Genomic DNA, 15,982 nt, shown 5'->3' with positions numbered 1-15,982 from the left:
CATAGATTGACATTTGATCTGAAGTTGATGATGCCTTTTTTGAGATGAGATGTTTACAATATTTTCGCGATACGCGCTGTCTGTTGGTTAAAAATGTTAATCGAATGAAGGATGTACGCCGATAGTAATCTTACTACATGTACTCTGAAATGAGGTGTGGAGGAGTGAGTATACTAGGCAGATATTATATCAAGAATCTTTGGATGCACGAGATGTGAGTTACATAGGCACTAAAAGTTCCAAACAGGATAATAATACTATTCAAGACAAAAGAAACTGTGGAATAGGCTTGTACGACCACTTCTTTAGTTTTCTCTGTTATAAAGGGTCGGTTTTCAGTGAACGGCTCTTTTCAGAGACCACCAAAACTTTTACATTAGCAGATTTAGTCGATGTCTGCTTCAGTGAACGACAAAGAGCCGTCAGTAGGCAAGGGGCGGCATACATGTCTCTTTCTATAGGTACCTTGTCCTGTCAGAGCTACTCCTAATGCGCCTGTCACACTACACCGAATAGGTCTTCCGTACAAGAAACGGATGGTATTTTAGTAAATCCGTTGTTGTTCGTCAATGATCGTTTTATGTTCTTTTTATGTCCTGCTATCATCCGCCAAATGCGTTTCGTGTTAGGTGATGTTCGTTAAGTCCGTCGGCAAGTTTTGTGCATGCACAAAACTTGACACGGAGTGTACCGAATACACATGTTCGGTATTTATCCGATGTGTGTTCGTATGGTGCTGCACATTGCCGGAGTTTGTTCGCTCTTCTTTCGTTCATGTTCGTTCTTTGTTCGTTGCACTCGGCCAGTGTTCGTTGCAAATACGTTCCTGTGAGGCCTTCACCACCGGATAGCATATTTTTGCATTCGGTGATGTACGTTGACCCAAACCGTCTTAGTGTCACACTACACCGGATCGGTCTTCCGTATAAGAAACGGATGGTATTTTAGCAAATCCGTTAGTGTTCGTCAATGTTCGTTTTATGTTCTTCATATGTCCTGCTATTATCCGCCAAATGCGTTTCGTGTTAGGTGATGTTTGTTTAGTCCGTCGACAATACGTTTCAAGTTTTGTGCATGCACAAAACTTGAAACGGAGTGTGCCGAATACACATGTTCGGAAGTTGTCCGATGTGTGTTCGTACTGTTCTGTATATATACCCTGGGTTTGTTCGTTATTCTTTCGTTTATATACCGCAGGTGTTTGCAAGGGTTCGCAGGCGCTTATGCCGGATGTAGGCCTATGGCGAACATGTGCATCGATCATGGGATGGGGGGATTTTCTGAAGGGTGTGTGACGCAATATCATATTCCCCCAGTACTTTAGTGACTGACAAGTAGAAAAAAGGGGGAAAGGAGAGAAAAAAAAAAGAAAAGAAAGTGAGAAAAATTGAGAGAAGAGAAGAGAAAAAGTTAAATTGCACGTAATTTAGTAGGCCTATGCATGTAAGTAGTAATGAGGGAGGGGCACTTTCTGAAGGGTAGAGGACGCAATATCAAATTCCTACCAGTTTTAGTGATTGACAAGAAAGAAAAAAGAGAAAACATGGAAAAGGTTAAATTGTACGTTATTGAGTAGGCCCAGGATAGTAGTAAGCCTAAGTATAGGCCTGTGATTATTATAGGCAGTGCTTAAATGTGGTTCCTTGGCCCAAAAGCCTGTGAAAATTACTGCCGGCCCGTCGATATGTAGGGCCCGTGACATTTTGTCACCAAAGTCAGTATTTAAGACGGACTTAGGTCTATTACTGACTTTAACATATCAATCCACGCATGCTTTACCTGAAATTACGAGTCTGAAGTCTTATATCTAAGTGTCAGTGGAGCAGTATAACATTTTAAATTTTGCAAATTCAGTTCGGGCCTTCTTTGTTTTTTGTTTAAGGCAATAATAGTGTAAAAATGATGCACCAAAACAATTTTCCAAATTTTCCATTTTAAAACTAAATGTTTACACAATAAGCCTAGGCCTAATAATGTAAATAGGCCCTAAAGTCCCCATGCAAATGGCTTCAATTGGACCTTCATTTTGGAAAATGGACAAGTCTTCCTTTTTGCTTCTGCTATGGACATCCACGTGTCATTTTTAAAACAATTGTTTATATTATACAATAATGGTGAAAACTTTTCAATGGCTTCAATTAGGCTTTCTTTCACCAATTTGCGGCTGTTTCAAACTAAAATAGTACCCAATAATAGTGCTAAAATTGATCCAAAAAATGACAAATGGCTTCAATTGGGCCTTCATTGTCCAAAGGTTTCTCACCTCTATTGCCCCCGGACGCTGGTTGCCCTGATATATCAGATTTGTAGCCCTTTTGTACTTATTAGCCAATATTTGACCATTTTCGTCAAAGTTTTCCCCCTTAAAAGTTGTCTTTCCCCACTTTGTTCACCCTCTGAAAAAGTGCTTGCTACGTCACTGCCTCTAAGGGGTCAAAAACCCTCTCAAACACCCTCTCCTTCCCCACTTTTCTGATAGGTATAACGAATGCTTGCCAGTTCCAAACTTATCCGACCACAAACCCGTTAAAAACCGTTAGGATTAAATGGCCAATCACCTTTTGTCTAGCAATAAATCGGCGGCTGTTGAAAATAGTATTTCAAAGAAAATATATTTAAGGAACTTCCTCTGCTAACCAAAGAAATAGTTGCTCTGAAAACAGCCGTTCATATAATTGTGGAAATCAATGCATGATCAGCAAAAACAAATGTTCTTTACGCCAGAGAAATAAAAGCTTAAACGCCTGCGAGGAAAACCACATTCCCTATTGAAAAAAATAAAGATGCAAACAAATAATATAGCATTGGCAACGGAATTACTCCATCAATTTGTTGTTCATGTGGTGTATGATTACCTTGCTTGTTATACCGGTGTTACATCAAAGGTGATATTTCATATACGAATAAAATAAATGTTTCTACGAGCTTGTCGTCAGCATCATTTAAAGAAATTATTTATATTTTTATCCGTTGTAAGTTATCTAGTATGTGAATGTCTACGCATAAACAGTAGGGATAATGTGTACACCCAGGTAATAAACAACTCGATAGCAAATGTCATTAACTTCACTTAAAAGGTTACCAACACAGTTATCTATTGATATAATGTGACATGAACTTACAAAGAATGGTACGCAATAATTTAACTTGACGTAACTGTAAATAATTCACACATCCTTCGACCTTCAAGTCAACCGATTAACCGTTTAATGTTAAAAACAATAATGGACAATTAAGCGCGACAAAAACGCATCAAATTTGAGTTCCGTGATAGTGTTTTCTATAGATACCGAACTTGAAAATATGGAAAATTATAGTCTAATCTTAAATCATACTTTGACATATTCTGAAAACTATCACTCGACTTGTAGTGCCGTTTCTGCATTTTGTTTATTTTGTAACTCCCTCCCCCCCCCAAAAAAAAGAAACCCAGCATAATATACAGGAATTATATTAAGACTTTGGTGTATTCAAAGACGAACATCGGACTAATAATAATTGCTAGTATTGACGCTCCAAAGCACCTCTTGTTTAAAACGGCAGTATCAAAAGGCACATTAACATGAAAATACTTCTGTGTGTCAAAAAGGGACCCAATTTGTGTCACACTTCAGAAAGGAATTTGAATACGCTTTATTCCTGGTGAATCCAAAAGAAGAACCGTTAAGGGTTTACTGCACAGTTCCATCTACTTTCCGTGAAATCATGATGTTCGCTCGTATAGTTACTATAATAATGAGTACTGGTTCACCGAAATTCAGTCAAGATTAAGTAGGACTCACTTTTTAGTAACAGTTAGTACATGTAAACCAATATGGTCACAAATCTATTAGCACTTTTCAACAACATCCATGGCAATACTCTAATTAGTAATATACACGAGCATTGAAAAAATAATTAAAATAAAACCCGAGATTTTCGTGTTTCTTGGGGTCGGTCTCACTTGCATGTTTGAAAAGCTGTCACGGGAATTCTCTGCATCCTGTTTCCTAACTCTACAACCTGTCTCCAAAAACAAACAAAAATTGTGCAAATTAAAAGCGCCCTTTTTGGTTGTGACATGATGCTTACATCAACGTCAAGGGCGCAGTCTAAGCTCTCAAATGCCGTTTGTTCTGTTCAATTTGCTTGTTTTAATCAATGTAAGCATCATGTCACAACAGTATTTTCTAATTGCCAAAGAGGGCGCTTTTCACTTGCACAATTTTTTGGAGACAGGCTGTATGTGCAAAATAGGGCTCATTGAGGTTTGGGCACTGCGATCTCTTCGCTGACCTTTCTCCATAGTTGTTTGGTAATTTGCCTTCTCACATCGCAATGGCAGGGCGTGTTGGTGGAGGCTATAGAGCCATAACGTAGCACTGGTTGGCTGATTTGTACTTTTTTTTTTATCTTGATTGATTTGTGCATGCTGTTAGATTGTATTTAATATTTTTATAGCAGAAATGAAATTGCGAAAACTAATGGTTTCGTCATTTGAAAATATAGTATTGTATATTTCTGGAATTCAGTTACCCCTTCGTGTAATTCTACACGAAATCATAACATTGCATAGTAAAACAATTGATAAGTATCCCTTATTATCACGGATTTTGACATAATTAGAATAACAAATTGAACACCATAATTATATGAACACAACTGAATAAATACGAGCTTGTATTAATTTGATTAAAATCATTTGCTCCTATTATACGGTATAAAACTAGATTTCGCGGTTCTCGGGTTGGGTGGTTCTTGTGCGATGAGATGCACCTGCACGATTAACCACACTGTAGTGCTTTCCGATGCTCGTACTGCGCCCGTCGGTACTTCGCGCACTACGCGATAGCGCACCGTGCGAACGCGATACGCACCGCGAGCACGCGTTAGCGAGCCACGCGCACGCGATAGCGCGCGGACAGAGGGAGGGACGGACGGCACACTGCAGTTACTGTCCGTTTTCCTATACACAATACACAGTGCTCTTACCATTGACGCGTAACCTCTACAAATAGTGTATGATAGAAGTATGGGTAATTGCCTAGTTAACGTCGCTGTGTGAAAAATAACCGGCCAATATTAAAAGTGCACTTCTAAAATTCTAGAATATATAGTTTTGTAACATGTCCTAAATGTTTAGCTAATTTAGGTGTTTGGAAATATTCGCACTTTGGTGTTTTAGGGTATGTTATAGGTAATAGTACATTGCCTAGTTAACGTCGCTGTGTGAAAAATAACCGGCCAATATTAAAAGTACTCTTCTAAAATTCTAGAAAATATAGTTTTGTAACATGTCCTAAATGTTTAGCTAATTTAGGTGTTTGGAAATATTCGCACTTTGGTGTTTTAGGAAGGATATGTAAACGACAGATAACACCAAAAAATATGAAGAAATTATTTCCAAACCGTGTTACGGTCCACAGCCATTATGTTTCTCATTTTCAAGAATGTGGTTAACAATATGCACAGTATTGTCTCATTTCGTAAACAAAGGCCACACAGTAATTGTTACCTTGCGTTCACCCAACTGAAACTATAATACCAGCTCATTGCTCATATACAGACACATGTGTGTGTGGATTTAACCAGAGAAGATCTGATGTAACATAGTTGAGCTGTTTTCAATGAGTGTTATCTTGGTTTAATAGCTTTTAATGGGGTTTAAGTCCTGCAAAGGTCGTGGTGAATTCTACTGTAGACATGACTGCATCATGGACGGACACGCCATGATTAGTATTATGATGAAATCTTGCACTTTATTGCTATTTATATATGAAAACACAATGTTACGGTTACAGGGTTGGTCTGTGTTTTAACAGTGTATCACGTCGAATATATCATTTTATATCGCTGGAAACTTATTATCACCAAAGTAATTTGACCCTGCTTGAATTAGGAATAATTAGAAATATTAAACCCTAGATGATTGTTAAATTTCTTTGTATTCGTGTTTTTAACAATCTTCCAAAGTTCCTTTATACATTCAAACAATTTCCCTAAATTAAACAGAATTGTATTTACCATTAAAGCACTTTACATGTCGGTTCATTATGCAGAGTAAATTTTTAGAGCTTACTAAGGTGTTACTGTGAAATCCAGGCAGAGCGTAATTTAGTAAAAAGTGTGACTGCAAATCATTCTGGGAATTAGTGACTGTGAAATGCCTCACATTCGGCGGGATTTTATTCCACAAAATCTTTGTTCATTCTGTCAACACTTCGATATCAGTTAAAATACAGAGGTGACTGAAAGTGGTAGAAAAAACGACTCCTTAATGAGATTGGCATATATATCTCCATTTCTAAACCATTTTGTTTGCATCTCCTGGTTGATGTAAATTATTTATGTGGAACAAAAAGTGATTCGCGACATTTCAAGTTGTGGAGTATGCGTTTTTGTACCTGAAACATTAGAAGGTCATTCAATGAATACACACATTCTAGTCAGATGAAAGTATCTTCTGACAGATGAGCATGCTTGAGATAAACAGGTTGACGATTAGCCGTGTATAGAGCGTGTTGCTGGTCTTGCTAGTGATAAAATGCTGGCTGACTAGGCCAATCTCCATGGATTTTCTAATAATGTTAAAGAGCACTCTGCGGGCTTATGTGATTAAGTTAAATCTTCAGATATGATTTATGTTCTCTATTACTGAACGTATCTTTCATTTCCCCTGGTGAAATAACATATATATCTTAATGTAGATAAACATTAATTTTATAGATAAAATGATAGAAATCTATAGGTTGAAAATGTTAATCGAAATGAAGGATACGCGCCAACAGCAATCTTATTATTTTAAATGGACCTAAATGTTCTGATATGATGGAGGAGTGAGTATCCGATGCAGAATTTATATCAAGACTCTTTGGATGTACGAGGTATACCGTAAGCACGAGTCCCATAGGAACTAAAAGTTCGAAACAGGATAGTGATACTACAGTACGCCAAAAAATTAAGATAGCAGTTATGTTCACCCCTTCACAGATATGTCATAATTGGAACAAGCAGCCAATAGCTGCATCTTTTGGCTCGAATTTAAGACCTCATTTGTTGAAATTGTTCAAGAAACAAAGATATGACGATCCAAAAACCCAAGGAAGATGCCAATTTAAAAGTTGCAGTTTGCTCCATTGCGTCGTGCCCTATTGATTTGCACACAATGCGTTCACGAACAAGAGAAGCAGCGCCGTGCTTCCATTGATTAACACGTTAAAACTATCGTCGTGCTTTCATTGATTACAACACAAAAGTGCAACTTTTTCTTTATTATGTTTTAGACCACCGTTTCTTTAATTCTCAACCAATTTCACCAAATGAGGTCTTAAATCAGAGCTTAAGAGTACAGGTATTGGCTGCTTGTTTTAATTTTGACACAATTTTATATACATGGATGAACATGGGTGAACACAACTGGTACCTTAATTATTTGGCTTACTGTATTCAAGACACAAGAACGCTAATTGTTCCAAATGATGTACTTTTCAACAAGTCTAAACTTATTAAATTCCTTTGATAGGAGAACGTTAGTCTTTTTCAAAAACCCAACGTAGGCTGCCTTTCGTCCTGACAAACAATTTAATTTGAATAGGATTATTTAAAACGTTAAGATTATATGGTATACTACTATCGTATGTCTACCAATAACCGGATTTTTATATTTTTGTATTAGTGCAATGAAAAATATATCAATAGAACTAACTTTTCCTATATTGAAGAAATAGTTGCTCTGAAAAGAGCCGTTTACAAGGTCCCATCAATAGTAAGGCAGCGTCAACTTCGCTTCCTCGGACACATCCTGAAGATGCCAGTGGAGGAGCCCTGTAGAAGATTATGCTCTTTTTGTTCCATCACATGGTAAAAGGAGACCGTAGCGACAAAGAGCAAGCTATCTGACTTATATATACAGAGGCTGTTGGGGATGCCAACAACGATTTACAACCAGATATTATTGCCTCACTAGCTAGGGATCGTGGTGCTTGGAGAAACTTTGTAGTCGTCTCTTCCGCTGTCAAGTGAAATGAAAATTTATGACATGATTGAGGAATTCAATGTATGATCAGTGAAAATAAGAAGTTAAATGTTCTTTATGACAAGTAAAGAAAAGCTTTAACTGATATTTAAATATACATTTAAATCATACCAAAGATACCCAGAAGATCACTTCTTTGTACCTGCAAGTTGATAAAATATATCTATATCATTTCAGCCACAGTTGTATAAAGTCTCTCACCATGCATCTCGTTATTCGTATCAATTATGGCATTTTAAAAGGTGATAGCAAGTGATCACGATAAGCATCAATTCGGGTCTTTGACTTGTAGAATGTAAGCACTGTTTACTAGTATTATAGTATCACTATGTTTACTGGTATACAGTGTGGGCCAAAAACAACTTTACCCAATTTAAAAGGTTCATATCTCAAAATTAAAAAGTTTGCTGCAAATTGTTTTCACATATTCGTAAAGAACATTTTCTTTAGAGTATTTGGTGAAAAAACTATCCAAAAATGTATTAAATTAAAAACGCGACGCTAGTTTTAAATCAAAGAGTCAAAATTAACTTTGTCCACGCGAAGGCCTATTAGCTGTCGCGTCGCATCACTTGCAATGGCGAGTTCGATAAAGAATGAGAACCACTCAATATACGCACAAATTTGTTCAGCAATTATATATAACACAATCAAATAAATCAAACATGGACAATTTAAATGTCAAGCTATTATATTTCGTCATGATATGCAGCTTTCACGCTGCAAAGATAAACACAATTCTCTTCAAATATGCGCAAAGCATTATTGTAACCACAGACCTGATTTTTTTTGTCATTACGAAATGTTATCTACAAGAAAGTTTGAAATTATTGAACTTATTGCGTTCGTGGTATGTTCGGCAAATTGTTTCGTCGACAACTGACTCTGGGGTTAGCTGTAAGTTCTCTTATAACCGCTGCAATATTTGCAGCTGAACGACCAGTTCTTGGACGTCCGCTCCGTGCTTTGCATCTATTCATCACACGTCCGAGGTTGTGAAAGTTGTATATTATGTAGAGTTATGGTAGGTTTCGGTGGGATCTTACGTTCAGGAAACGAAAACGCTGCACTACCAAAAAGCTTTCTGTTCTTAATTAAGTATTCCTCTGCCATAAAAGTCATCTCTTGTGTTGTGAATTGCCTTATCTTGACACCTTGCAAACCTATTTAGACATAAGCCACGCAGTCACAAAATGCACGAAGGCCTAGATAAAACCAGATAAAACCTTTGTAATTGTGTAATTTTTATGCTAATTGTTGGTTAATGACAGGAGTGAAGTTCGAGTGCATGACAAGTAAATGGGGGTTAAAATCGATTGTAATTCTTTCATGCATGTAAAACAATCATCACTTTTCAAAGACAAGCCAAACGTGTTTACCAATTACATGTATGCCTAACGCACGTGTATGCCATACTCTTAGCAATCGGACAATACCATTGAATTACGTGTGGACAAAGTGATTTTTGACCATCGGACGTAAAACTAGCACCATTTTGTTAATTTAGCTTCTTTTGCTTTCATTTCTTCATCACATACTTTTAGAAATATATACATTTAGAATATGTAACAATATTATGAATAGCTTTTCTACAATTCGAGCATCCACCCTCTGAAATTGGGTAAAGTTGTTTTTGGCCCACACTGTAGTATCAGTATGTTTACTGTTATAGTATCAGTATGTTTTCTTTGCAATGTTCAGTAAAGTATGAGTATCATAGATAGTCATCACGCATTTGCGTCATATTGGGCTATTCCATTTAAAATCCACTCAACCCCTGTGGAAGATTTTGGAAATATCTTTCGCAAGGGGAGTATGAATTTCAAATGGAATGAACACATTTGCAGCTCCATTTGAAATTTACCCTCCCTTTGTGGAAGATTCATGTTAAAATCTCTCTCAGAGGGTGTATGAAATTCAAATGGATCTGCCTAATGTGTTCATTGCATTTAAAATTCATACTCCCTCTGTGGAAGATATTTCGCAAATCTTCCACAGGGGTAGTGTGGATTTTAAATGGAATAGCTTAATTTGAGCAATAGACGTTTTCAGTCACGATGATTTCCTATGGAATCTTAAAGCTACAATATTCCATATGGAATACACCTAAAAGCTTCTTTCGCAAACATGCCAGTATTATGTATTATTTAAAAAGTGAATAATTTATTTATTACCTAGCAGACACACAACGTTTTACGGAAAAGGTTTAAATGTCGGGTTTTATAAAGGGTATAAAACGTTTTAATAACATTCATAAAACATTTGTGAACACGTGATGCAAAACATTCTATTGTAGAATGTTTTACAACATGACATTTATACCTTAGACACAATGTGCAGCAGACATTTGAAGAACACAGTAACGCAGTGTCCATTTGGTACTCCCCATTATGGGTAGGTCACAGTAAGGCTTTGCACTCTCAGCCTCTGGACTTGTAATGAGTACCGCGGATTAGCTGTAGCTGGTCGGGTAGTGTCCCGGGCCTTCTTGCCTAGTAACTACTTTGCATGGGCCGTTGAGCGTTTTTGGGTTGGGGGACAAAGGTAGATTGATTCCCTCGTCCTGTGTTTTAATTAAGTGTTTCTAATTATTTAATTAAGTAGGTCTACATTTAAGAGACACAATACAAACAAATGTGTATTATTCAATAGAGGTGTCAATTAATATACATATATTCTTTGCTATCATATTTAAATAGAATATGCCTAAACTTGCGTAATATATTTAAACAGATTTTAAGAGTGAATTTGAACAAAAAAAAAGGATTCAATATTGCATGCTTTGCAATTTGCTAAGTGGGTGAAATTTGCTGTGTGTGTGAGCTTACAGGAAATCATTTGAATAATGAATTTTTAACCGACCTTACAAGTGCGAGATGTTGAAAATAATCCAGGTGTAAGCTAGCAGCTATGAACAATACGTGACATTGTATTTTAAATTTTCAAACATTAGAGTTGAGGTTCACCCAAACCTATGCTATAAATAATTGATTAGATTATAATATTATAACAAAATATTATAATCTTACGTCACCACAAACCACAATTTAGTAAGGAATGTTATGAATTTGCAATTCCAACGCACTAATATAGTAAACAATTAGTTTGAGTGATTTGGAGCATACCACACTTTTAATGGATCAACCGTAAGCACTAGTTTGATAAGAATGAAATGATTAATCCTGGTGCTGCTTTCAACCTATTTTCTCTTTACTAATTTATTACTTTACTAAGTAATAGACACCGACTAATTGAAATCTAATGATTCTTCTACTCTGATTAATATAACTTAAATCGCTTTTAGCATAATTATTGTGAATATGTAGTCAAATAGAGGTTAAAATGTGAATTTTTATTGTTTCAGAGCTTCCTGTTGATACAGCCAGGTAGAACATGATTGCGACTGCAAAGTTGGGTATGAATAACATATATGCTTTCATGTTCACATCTGAGGTGTATATGAATCTAACGTGTGCCCAATTGGAGATATCCATGGACAACAACGTTTAGACAATACAATAGTGTTCGATTTGGATAAAACCCATTCCCCTAGTCACAACGAAAATATATCTACGACATAACATATATATATATACCAGGATAATGTGTACTTGAATCTATCCATTATTCAGCTACACTATCATTACCCTCGATCTTTATTACATGCATGTATATATCACGCAACATTTAAAACTGAGGCATTCCCCAGACTGTTATGCCATATTTCAATATGACGCGCCATTATGATTATTAAAGCAAAATGGTCGTTACATGTTTGTCGCGAACCCTAGGAAGTGATCACTCTCTACTCTTTGTCCAGTAGCAGACCAAAGTAGGTTGGTTTTGCCAGTTAAAGTGTTTTTATTTCTGGATTATTGTTCTACGGGTGGTACAAAATCAGATTCCATGGGGTGTAAAATTATGGGCAATTCGAGATATCCAAAGTTTATACAGGGGTCAAAATTAAAAACTTGTTAAATTTTCTCAAAACATCTGTCAAATTTTTCCTCTGGTCATAAGGATTCGGAAAATGTATAGTTTGACATACCTACGACTTATCGTTGTGGAGTTAGTAGCAAAAAATCGAAAAATACTCAATTATGATGAAAATGCTGACTAATGGGTCTTTCTGTACAACAACTTGTATAAAGAATAGTTTGAACCACCTAAAATGACTTGTTGCCAAGGTAACACATCAAAATAAGTTATTGTCAATTAAGTCCTACTGCTGTTGACCTACTGCTACTTCTCTGAATGGTTACCTAGGTAACGAGTCATTACAGTTAGTTACATACTATTCTTTATTCGATTGAGATAACAGTGCCAACAATTTGAGACCATTTTCATCAAAATTGGAGCATTTGATCTCTTTCAGCCCCTGTGCTCATCAAAGTTACCCTTTGACCTTTTGGCTTATACCTCCGAAACGATAAGTCGGAGGTGGGTCAAACTTGCGCAGTATTGAATTTTGACCCCTGTATAAACTTTGACCTTAGAAATCTTGAATTGCACAGAAGTGACAATTCCACATCCCCCATAATCTCATTTTGTGCCACCTATAGATTAACAATCAGTGAAGAAAAACACTTTAACTGACAAAACCATCTAAGCAAATAAAACAATAGTTTGCAGCTATCTCTGGTGTACTTCATAGTCCACTAGACTATACATTATTATACATGATAATGTTCATATCTCAGAAACCATACGGTATGTCAAACTGCAATTACGGTTTCAGCATAATGGAAGCAAGTTAATTATAAGGGAATACATAAATAGAAACAGTGAGACTTTACGTATTTTGTACGACAAAGTATTAACGATTCACTTTCAGTTTAATTCCCACGTCAACGTCTCATATTGCGAATTGTCGAAGTGGTGTTACTGAGGCGTTCATGTGTGCATCGTTTCAGTAATATTTCCATTTCGTTCTATTTTTAAATACCTTTTGTAAAATAGAAAATGTTACAGTGCATGGGATATTTCAAACAAAATTTATTGCAGTAACTTACAAAACTTACGAGGTGAATAATATTGTGGATTAGTATAAGAATAAGCCTCTCTAAACCACAGTAAACTCAAAATGTTTCACAGAAAGCTTTAAAGAGTATAAAACGATTTCCTCAAAAACATTTTTGAAATCTTACCGCAAAACATTCAACATAATGTTATTTTAAAAAGTGTTGACAAAATAATTTTGCAACTTAACTCCTCAACAAAAGTTTGGAAAGTTTTTTCAAGCATCTATATTTTAGATTATTTGTGTCATGTTTATATCTTGTTGCATATCAATGGATAGCTATGTTATTTCTCTTAACAATGACACCACCATTGAGTACACGTCTTGTGAATGTAATGGGGTCTCAAACCGACCGTGCCAAATTGACCATTATTCTGTGCAGCAAGCTGTAATCCCATATCTCACAATCTGGGACCTAATGCAACCCTTAAATAGACAACGCTCACTCCTCAGAGCCAGGGTAGTTAACGACTACCTGCAGAATACGAGAGTAGAGAGAATGCAATGGCCTGCGATCAGCCCAGACCTCAGCCCTTTAAACACTTATGAGACCAGCTTGGTCGTGTGTGCGAGCCAGAGTAGCCAATGCAACCACATTGAATAACCTGCGACGAATCCTGGTTGAAGAATAAAATTCCACAGCACGTGTGACCAGGCTGGTGAGCAGTATGAGGAGGAGGTGTCTGGCTGTTGTGGCTGCGTATGGGTTTTCCACCCGCTGAGTGATTAGATGTGTACTCAGCCGTGAAAAAGATGATTGTTTCAGATGTGGTGTCATTGTAAAGGGAAATAACGTAGCTATCCATTGAACATGTTATAAACATGTCACAAACAATCTAATAGATGCTTGAGAAACCTTTCCAAACCTTTGATGAGGGGCTAGGAGTTTATGTTTTATAATAACACATTGACAACATTTAAAGTATGTCGTTGTAATGTTTTTCATATAAAAGTTTCAGAAACCTTTATGTAACCCTACATTAAGGGCTGGGGTATGAGCGTTTGGACAGTATTTTGAATGTTATTTATTTTTTTATATTATGATTTAACGTTTTTCAATACTATTTCAATCCCAAAATAGCAATTACGGCTCCAGACATTTAAAATAGAAATAGCAATAATGGCGAAGAGCTCAAGACATTCAAATAGACACAACGTTTGTTATCACAAATACGTCCAAATTTGTCAGGCCAATGGGGGTACCAATGCAACCTTCAAGATGTCCCGGTGGAAATATTATTGAATTATAAGTCTCAGTGCGCAAGAAGTCTCAATGTATAAGGAGTCAAGTACCTTTTATTCGATTCTGGATGTTGAAATCGACTAGAAGGGTAGGTCAGTAGCCTATTATTTACTATACGGAGGTTGTAGTTTTTCGGTCCCCGGCAGACCTGCAGGCACTATTAACCCTCGTTATGAAGGCTGTGGTTGTATCATTTCCAAACAAACATATGCCTGTCATTGGCCGTTACATTACAATTTTTAGGCTGTTACATGCCATTAATACTAATAGGCCGTAGTATGTTGGTTCGGGGTTCGGTTCTTCATCAGCACCTGACGACCAAAAACTCTCAACAAACCACTGCCCAACACCTTACCCCCATCAAGACCGACTTTTTCAAACGTCTGAGGCAGGATTAACGGGAGGAGAACTTCTTATCTTAGATTCTTACTAAAGGTTTCGTTTTGCTTATGCAAATTTAACTTAAACCTGACATGTTCAAGTTTATTTTGCAATTTCCTTTTGACCTAAGACGAATATATAACGTCCCAAATGGGAAATAAAAACACCCCACCAAAAGCCCACTTCATACAACTTTATTATTAGAACACTGCTGTAGTTTGAGTTGTATTTACTAACAGTTTGCTAAAATCTAATTCTGCACAATTATGTGTCTCTCGCTCTCTCGTTCCGAATATTTAACCGCTTCAAAAGCAATTGTCTTATCCCCGTGTTGTTTGTATAACACAGTTATTATACAATTTGCATGAGGTACCAGTTGCTTTACATGGCTTCGCTTGTAAAATTCGGCTTTAATATGAAAATATTGAAATATAGAAAATACGCGCTGTTATCTCCTCTGTCGTTATTAGCGGAGTTATAAATAATAATGATAAAGAAGGGATTTATAATTCACCATAATTGTAATGCAACTTAGGTGCTAAGAAGAAGCAGAAGGGCCGGGAAAGGGTGAAGGGGACAACAAGTGCCCACAGAGACTAGAAATTGGGGGAAGAGTTTTTAGGACACTGTTGAATAATAATAAAGTAATAAGAAATCATCATTTCAGAGAATGAAAGTTGCACTTTTTGGGTTTCTACAATTATTACAACATTATTGATAATAAGACTAAAGACTAAAGTGGTCGTTTACAAAACCTTCGTACATATTATGAAATATGGAACTTGCACATGACATGGACGAAAGAGATAACAGACTGCGTTCAAGCAGTCAAAGTCTCAGCATCACCCGATAATGAGGGCCGATTGTTCCATGAAATGCGACAGGCGAAACTGGTACGCACGTACCACGTATTTTTACGGTCTATCGCGTATTCGCGAAGGCACGCAACGCTCTTTCGCGTACAGTGGCGTATCCAGTGGGGGGCCAGTGGGCCGGTGCCCCCCCGCTCGTCATGGCCGTCGGTTCATGTAAGGCCGTCGGTAGATGGAAGGCGTTGTTGAAAAAACAAATGGGTTAACAATAGACTATTTTTCACCCAGGGTGATAGGAAAAACAAAGGGGAGAATTGTAAAGAAAAAGGGGAGAATTGTAAAGAAAATGATGAAAAATTGTGAATTACACATAAAAATTTTGTGTTTTTATGTTAGTACCGCCTATTATCCTTTTTTTTTTTTCTCTTCACTTTTTCAAACCATGCAAAAAAAAAAAAAAATTTGGGTCAACAAATCACAACTTTGGTACATTTACAAGTTGTGCCCCCTCG

The 15,982-nt window shown here is 36.7% G+C and overlaps 1 protein-coding gene across 3 annotated transcripts in view; it reads left to right on the top strand.

Annotated features, from left to right (window-relative positions):
• Window positions 1-15,982, top strand: part of LOC140158474 (PDF receptor-like) — a 156,606-nt gene that overhangs the window by 62,782 nt on the left and 77,842 nt on the right. The window lies entirely within an intron of this gene.

This window comes from Amphiura filiformis, chromosome 8 (genome assembly GCF_039555335.1).
Source record: "Amphiura filiformis chromosome 8, Afil_fr2py, whole genome shotgun sequence".
Lineage (NCBI taxonomy): Eukaryota > Metazoa > Echinodermata > Ophiuroidea > Amphilepidida > Amphiuridae > Amphiura > Amphiura filiformis.
This window is presented reverse-complemented; position numbering and strand designations above follow the sequence as displayed.